General features: G+C 37.0%; 1 protein-coding gene across 1 annotated transcript in view; it reads left to right on the top strand.

Moving 5' to 3' along the window:
• Window positions 1–693: 693 nt before the first annotated feature.
• The window catches only part of LOC135223882 (kinetochore protein Spc25-like), a 115,298-nt gene continuing 108,276 nt past the window's right edge, over window positions 694–7,715 (top strand). The window contains exon 1 of the mRNA XM_064262796.1: window positions 694–800. The gene's annotated coding sequence lies outside the window, so the exon portion shown is untranslated. The remainder of the gene's footprint in view (window positions 801–7,715) is intronic.

Here is a 7,715-nt window from a genome sequence, read left to right as displayed (position 1 = left end):
AAAGATACATCCTAGTACTACTAGTATTGAGCCAACCTTTTTAAACATATCGCCCTAAACCAAAGCGTTGTTTAATTCAATTGCATTTATGCTCAGTTAAGATTCAGTTATGCAAGTCCTTAATAAGTACGGACTACGAATATTGGTAAGCAAAATCTATAGCGAGAAAGAACCAGTCAGAGACGTGCTTGTACAGTATTTCCAAATCAGATGTGGTACTAAACTTCACCAACGAATAGCTAATTGAATAACCTTATCACTGCTCATTTTATCAAGGAACTAGAAATAAATAGATAAAACCAAATAAAATACCCTATATTTGGAATTTTAACAAGCACTATCTATGAACCCACACGATCACATTTATTACGGAACAACATGCATCAATGTTGCCATACGTAACATATATAGAAACATTAAATATAAAATGTTTGTAACTAATGTTACGTGTGGCGACATTGATGCCAGTTGTCCCGCAATAAATGTGATCGTGTGCAATAATAGTTCTTGTTAGTATTCCGATGTAGAATATTTTATGCAAATTTAATTTATTTCTATTTCGTTGATAAAATGAGCACGAATAAGATTATTCAATTAATTATTCGTCGGTGAAATTCACATCAGACCTGGCAACACTGTTCAGAAAACACGTCTCTGATTGGTTCCTTCCCGCTAATGTTTTTGTTTACAAATTTGAATCCCCGCCATTCTCGACGATTTCACGAGTGCCAGTGTTACGGTGTTATTTTGGCATTTGCTAGCGATGCATATGAAGTTACCGTGAATTTTCTGAGATATTTGTGAGTATGATAATGTATATGAGTCACGCCATGCATGAAATAACTGTATTATCTAAGATATGCAAGATTCTTCGTAGCTTACAGTTTGACGGGTGTCTGTCGTGCCAGATCCCAAACAGCTAATGATTCTACTACCTAGGGTAATAAAAAGATGGTAGATCTAGGGTACTTATCTGCGGCGGCCTAGGCTATGGCAGTTGCGGGTTTTCTATGCAGTTTTACCTACTGAACAAGAATTAACTCCCAGGGGCCAGTACTACCTAAACAAGGCGAAATACATTGGACGCCCCAATCCCTAGTGGATGTCGTATCCGCGGTTACGTTCCTTGCAGTCCGTGCTGAATGCTTCTGTAGAAATATAAAAAAAAAGACATATATTTAAGCTCTTTACTGTTAATTAAGGGGGCTGGGCTGGGGCAAGAAGCATCCGGTTGGGGAAGGCACTGCCTCAGCGCTTTGTAACCCTAGCCTAAATAAAGATTTAGGCTAGGTAGGCAAGGTTTGGTTAGGTCTAGTCAACTGTGGGTCCTAATTTCCCTCTTGCAGGAGGATAGACTACGTTAACTAGGGTAAACAATCACAGACAGTCCATCGTCATCACACTGGCCGGGTCTTATTCACTCGATATTTAGGGTAAAACATCACAGCAGGCCAAGCAGGCCACCTACAATCAACACCTAGCCACCCTCCGAAAAAGTACATTATAACGCGTCCTGACACCCGAGATGGGCATCAGTCGCGACTTGTTGTTGGTGAGAAACGGAGCTAAAGACCTCTACTCTCCTTTCGAAGTAAGTATTTTCTCCAAAGTTAGAAATTAAGGCCAAATTTTAAGATTTAAACAGAGGGTACTGAAAATGGCGCCCACGGCAGTGGAAATCTCACCAAAACGCTTTAGAAATTTTTACTTACAACTAAAAATGTTTCGAAGATTGACGCCATCTCGATGTTTACGGAGTCGCTTTCTTGTGTCTGGTGAACAAACTTTTCCATTTCCTTGTGATAAATCCGCACACCACTGTACCCACAGACGCTGGAGCACTTTTATCACACAATCGAAACACGATTTCTCACCAACAACAAGCCCGGAGTAAAACAGCTGTTTTGGTAGAAGATGACGAGAAGCGTGCTCTTAGCTAATTTTTAAATAAGTAGTAAAACATCAACTATTTTACATATTTATGATGATTAATTTGAAAATATTCGTTATTGAAAAAGTAACTCGACTCTGACTCAAATTTAAGTAATTATTTTTCTGAATTAGAACGTTCTTTAAAGTTCTGTATTATGACGTCACGACATTCTTGACTTTTCGTACCTATTGTAAATAATTGCTATACTCAACTGTCATTGCAGAACAGTTTACCAGTTATTCATGCAGATTGTTATCAGCTATACATGTAATTGTTATAATCGTAATGCGCATATATATCTTTATTATTTACTTTTGGATATATGAAGATGTTTTTACTGCTGGATTATCGCCGTAGTGTGACGCAATCGTTTTCGGTCCATGGGCCTCTGTCTGTTTTCGCACCATAAGAAATTATGGGGCCGAATTTGCAATGACCAGAAAGTCGTTAAAAGAGGAAAGTTAGCATTGAGGGGCATATGTTTTGACTGAGAAAAATACAAAATTTATTCAATAGCTAGCTTGTAAAAAATACTTGGTTATAAAAACTTGATTGACAACTAAGCAGCATGTCTTACTATGGGTTTCAGAGACAGTGCAAGCACGTTTTTGGGCAATACCTATACTTTCTGTAACGAACACTCGTAACAGAACAAGATTTTGCTATAGTGCATTACACCCAGTGCCGTTAATTTATAAGGGTATCGTGAATCACTAATCGTAAAGATAACGACACTTGTCCTTGTACCAAGAGACAAAAACTCCATTATGCAGAAATGGATACGAACACGTGTATAAAGCTCCACCTACCCTCTCCCCCCCCCCCCCCCCCCCCCCCCCCCCCCCCCCCCCCCCCCCCTCCACCGCCATCCCTTTTCTTCTTCGTTCCTCCGCCTTTCCTCTCTCTCTCTCTCTCTCTCTCTCCTCTCTCTCTCTCTCTCTCTCTCTCTCTCTCTCTCTGTTGCCATTCGGTATGTGTTGACCCTCCAAACTGGGTATAAGACTACACACAAAACGTTGAAATTGGTGAAATTAGGCTATGTATTGGAAGTATATATACATAAAATATTAAAGCAATTTTATCATTATTGCATTACTATGACAACTAGAATTCGTGGAAACAGTTTATAATAATGGAACGGCGTATGTGTGAAGCCTCCACTAATGTGGCAACGATGATTTTTGCCATTCTTAGCATGCAAACATTAAAGCATGCAAACATTAAAAGGTTACAGTTTATGGCATACGATTATTAAAGAAATTCAAAATACTAATAAAGACTGAAATCAATGAAAAGTGCTAGCAAAAAACAAAAAAGCAAAAAAAAAAAAAAAACTGTAGTCGTTCCTCTGCACTTTTCCGTATTCGTTCCTCTATGGTTTCGGCAGCCAGAGTACGAAAACGTTAGAAACATTTGATTTTATCTACTTTAGAAATATCTGTAATTTTTCGGGGTAATTTGGTTTGCAAAAAAGGGAGAATATACATGAATTAAATCAAATTTTTAAATAACAAAGTAAATTTAAACTAAATAACGAGTAAAGTAAACAGTTTAGGGAATAAAACTTTGCGAGTTTCGTCGTCTGTCGTCGTCTGCTGTTCGAAATTGTGTTTATGGTGCGCGCGCTTAGAAACCAGGAACAGCAACGGGTTTAAAGTGCAATGTGGAGTGAACTGAGACCAAAATGTGTATAATAACAATCAAATAAGCACTGTGGAGTTTCAGTTGTGATGGCAGTAAGGATAAAAACCGCCGATTACAAGGTAAGAATGAATTCAGTTCCAACCATAACCCCGGGAATAACAAGTTTCATACTTTCACTAATATAGGCAACAAAATGTTGTTTTATTGTGCTGATTACAACTGCAATCTGAGTAATGATCAATAAACGTTACATATATACGCTAACATTGTTCAAATGAGTGCTGGGAAGGCTGGGGAAAGATGGTGGCCGTCACTGATGAGAACCGTCCATGCAAAACGTAGCCGCCATATTGGATTTCAAAACTGCCTTGAAAACATATTTTACGAAGAGCTCACATGCTTATTTTAGTTCGTATGGGGCTTTCATATATCACAATATGTTGACGAAACTTCAGTCTTTTAAATGGTATGCTTAGAGTTGCAATTGTATTCATGTTTCACCAATTAAATATCGAGTGAATAAGACCCGTCCACCGTGATGAGGGTTGGCCTGTCGTGATGTTCTACCCTAATTGGTGAAACAAGAATACGGTACCTAGGGTAAAAAACCGCATGGTACAGGGGTGGACCATGTACGATCAATGTGTACAACCCCAAGAAAAGTACATTATAACACGTCCTGACACCGGAGTAGAGGTCTTTAGCTCCGTTTCTCACCAACAAGAAGTCGCGTCTGATGCCCATCTCCGATGTCAGGACGTGTTATAATGTACTTTTTTGGGGGTTGTACACATTGATCGTACATGGTCCACCCCTGTACCATGCGGTTTTTTACCCTAATTCTTCAGAAGCAAGCCGCATCACCATTTTCTAAAAAAACAATCAATAATCCTTCATTTTATGGTGTATTTTCAATGAATCTGATCTTATTTTCTTGAGGAAATGTTATCTGAACACCCTTTTCCACCTAATAAGCTTGGGGGCCCCCAGTTGGGAACCATGGGTTTTGGGTGGGGAAATGCCAGAAAGGATGAGTGCTTTGCAGCAATAATAATTGTAAAAAAGGCATAATCAAGACAAGATCACCAGCTAACCTTACATCGCCCACCTAACCTAACTTAGAAGCCGTATTCTCACCTAGCGAGGCGAGGCCTGTGACCCCCCCCGCCACTTCACCACAATATTAACTTATATAATGAATGGTGGACAAAAAAATTAATTAACAAAAGTATACGCCCACTTACCAGAATATTATGGAGTAGAAGGATATATAATAATGCTTGGGAAAGCTTCAATTCCCCTTAGGCAAGTTATAACAAAAGTTAGGACTACACCATAACTTTAAAATTCAAATTAACTTCAAAACAGATGGGATTTTTCCAACCAAGTTCCTCTAGACAAAGAAACACTAAATTACATCACTTACGCCGCTGACGTCCTTTCGTCACTAAAGAGCGATCACACCTAAAGGCATTCCTGTTGTAGTCAATCCGACATTGAATATGTCTTTGAGCATATTCAATCACAACTTCTTTACCACCATTAGACAAATAATGATAAAATTCACCGTATCCCACATTGCACTGCAAACAATCGGTAGGGAATCGAAGGTCTCTGTCAAAATTAATGCCAGAAGGGCCAGCCACTGCCTTTGCCATAGCTACAGTAAGACAAAATGCTGGGTTTTCCTTCATTATTCAAAGTATTCAGTCAAACAAGGATACAAATGGACATTGGACCAGGTAACTTTATTGTTCCGCTGAAATCCTAGTGAAACTTAATTTTCGACTGAAGTCGTTCGTAATTGGTTATGTAACTCAGCCAATAATGAGTAATGAACTGCTTTTGTTTGCATAAGAAAGTGAGTTAAAGGGCTCATTAAAAGTAAACATTACCTCAGAGGAAACATCTCTCCCGACTTAGAAAAAATTCAAGAAAAAAACTTATCAAGCTCATTTAATTCATCCCCGTTTAATCTCATATAATGACTACACTTTTTATATAGCTTTTCACATGCTCTTTCCTTGTAGGTGATTATTGTTTTTAATATCCAGTGTGGAGTGCTTCTGAAGTATTACCCAGAATACAATTACAACTTTAAGCATACCATTCAAAAGATTGAAGTTTCGTCAACATAATGTGATATATGAAAGCGCCATATGAACTAAAATAAGCATGTGACGCTCTTCATAAAATATGTTTTCAAGGCAGTTTTGAAATCCAATATGGCAGCTATCGTCAGGCTGGCCAGTCTAACCATGGACAATCCACCATCTTTCCCAGCCTTCCCAGCACTCATTTAAACAGTGTTAGTGTTAGCGTATATATGTAATGTTTATTGATCTTACTCAAGATTGCAGTTGTAATCAGCACAATAAAACATTTTGTTGCCTATATTAGTGAAAGTATGAAACTTGTTATTCCTAAGGTCATGGTTTGAACCAAAATTCATTTTTACCTTGTAATTGGTGGTTTTATCCTTACTGCCATCACAACTGAAACTCCACAGTGCTTATATATTTGATTATAATTATGCATGTTTTGGTCTTAATTCACTCCAAATTGCACTTGAATTACATTGCAGTTCCTGGTTCCTAAGCGCACACTCCACAAACACAGTTGTGCGGGCAGCACACAACTACACGGTTTATGAGGTGCAAAGCTTTATTCCCTTAATCGTTTAATTTACTCATTATTTAGTTTAACTTTACTTTACTTCAAAATGTTAATTTATTTCATGTCTATTATCCCTTTTTTGCAACCAAATTAACCACAAAAAATTACAGATACAGTAGTGCCTCTGATTTTTTCGTATCCAGAATTACAGTGGGGCCTCGCTTAGTCATGGATCAGCTAACACGGATTCAGTTAATCACGGGTTTTTCCTTGGACCACTTCTCAGTCTATATATCGCTGGTATGAATCACAGCATCCGGGCTTGTCGGTGGTAGGCTAAGCCTCGTCTGGTTCCGATAACCAACAAATGCATGAACAGATTCACATTATGATATTAACTGACAATAAAGGTAATAAAACCATTCTCACCTTATATATTATTGGCATATCTTCATAATATATAGCCTATTCATGGAATAATTCCACGTCATTGACATCAACTTGTAGTTGAGCGGCCAGCAGAAATGTAAACATTGAGTTACACTTCACAGCACCTTTGTCATTCTTAACCTTTTAGAAATGTTAATAGCAGTAGTGTAATTACAGTAGTAATAACATTTAGGAAAACACAAATTTTCAATTCGAACTTCATTATTGTTTTGGTATAACGTTATCAACTTCTCTGAACACTGCAGTCATACAAACGATAATTGTCATAGATTATCGTATGTTGTTTGCAATCGGCGACGAAGCGTAAACGTAATAAAACCATTTTTACCTTATATATTATTGTCATATATTCATAATAAAATGCAAATCTTATATATTATTGGCATATCTTCATAATAAAAAGCTTCTTCAAGGAATAATTCCTTGGGGAATCCATTTTTCAAAAGACAAAAATACACTTTACATGTTTACAATATACAATGAACAATGATTACTTTATTTTGATGTGATTACATTAATATTACAGTATGGTACTAAGCAGTACAGTAACTATTTTTTATCATAAATGTATATTCATTCACGAAAAAAATACATATGACCACCGTGACGTCACCGTTCTACAAAGTACCAATGTATTTTTACGTAAGTATCCTCTAAACTCTCATAAATCACTTTACTTACTTTTTTTGTGAAGCCCAAATGCTACGTATATTCCGGAAAATTTACGAAATCACGAATATTATCATAAGCAAGATTCACTAATTACTGTAGAGCAAGATTCACTAATTACTGTTTTCTTCTTCTTTTCATGACTAAATGCATTTTTAGGATAAACTCATTTACAAATTTTCAGATACTATGAATGTAAATAGCAAAATCTCTCTCTCTCTCTCTCTCATCACTTACAGAAAAAAAACTATAATACTGATCTATTATTATCGTAATAAAAGAACAAGATGGTCCCCGAAAGAATAAAAATATGTGTTGCCATATTTTTATTCTTTCTGTGATTTATGAAACTGTGCTTCAATACAACTTTTATAGTTGACTCAATGATTATCACATATTATAA

Source organism: Macrobrachium nipponense, chromosome 10 (assembly GCF_015104395.2).
Source record: "Macrobrachium nipponense isolate FS-2020 chromosome 10, ASM1510439v2, whole genome shotgun sequence".
Taxonomy (NCBI): domain Eukaryota; kingdom Metazoa; phylum Arthropoda; class Malacostraca; order Decapoda; family Palaemonidae; genus Macrobrachium; species Macrobrachium nipponense.
The sequence above is the reverse complement of the archived record's forward strand: the minus strand, read 5'-3'. Positions and strand labels throughout refer to the sequence as shown.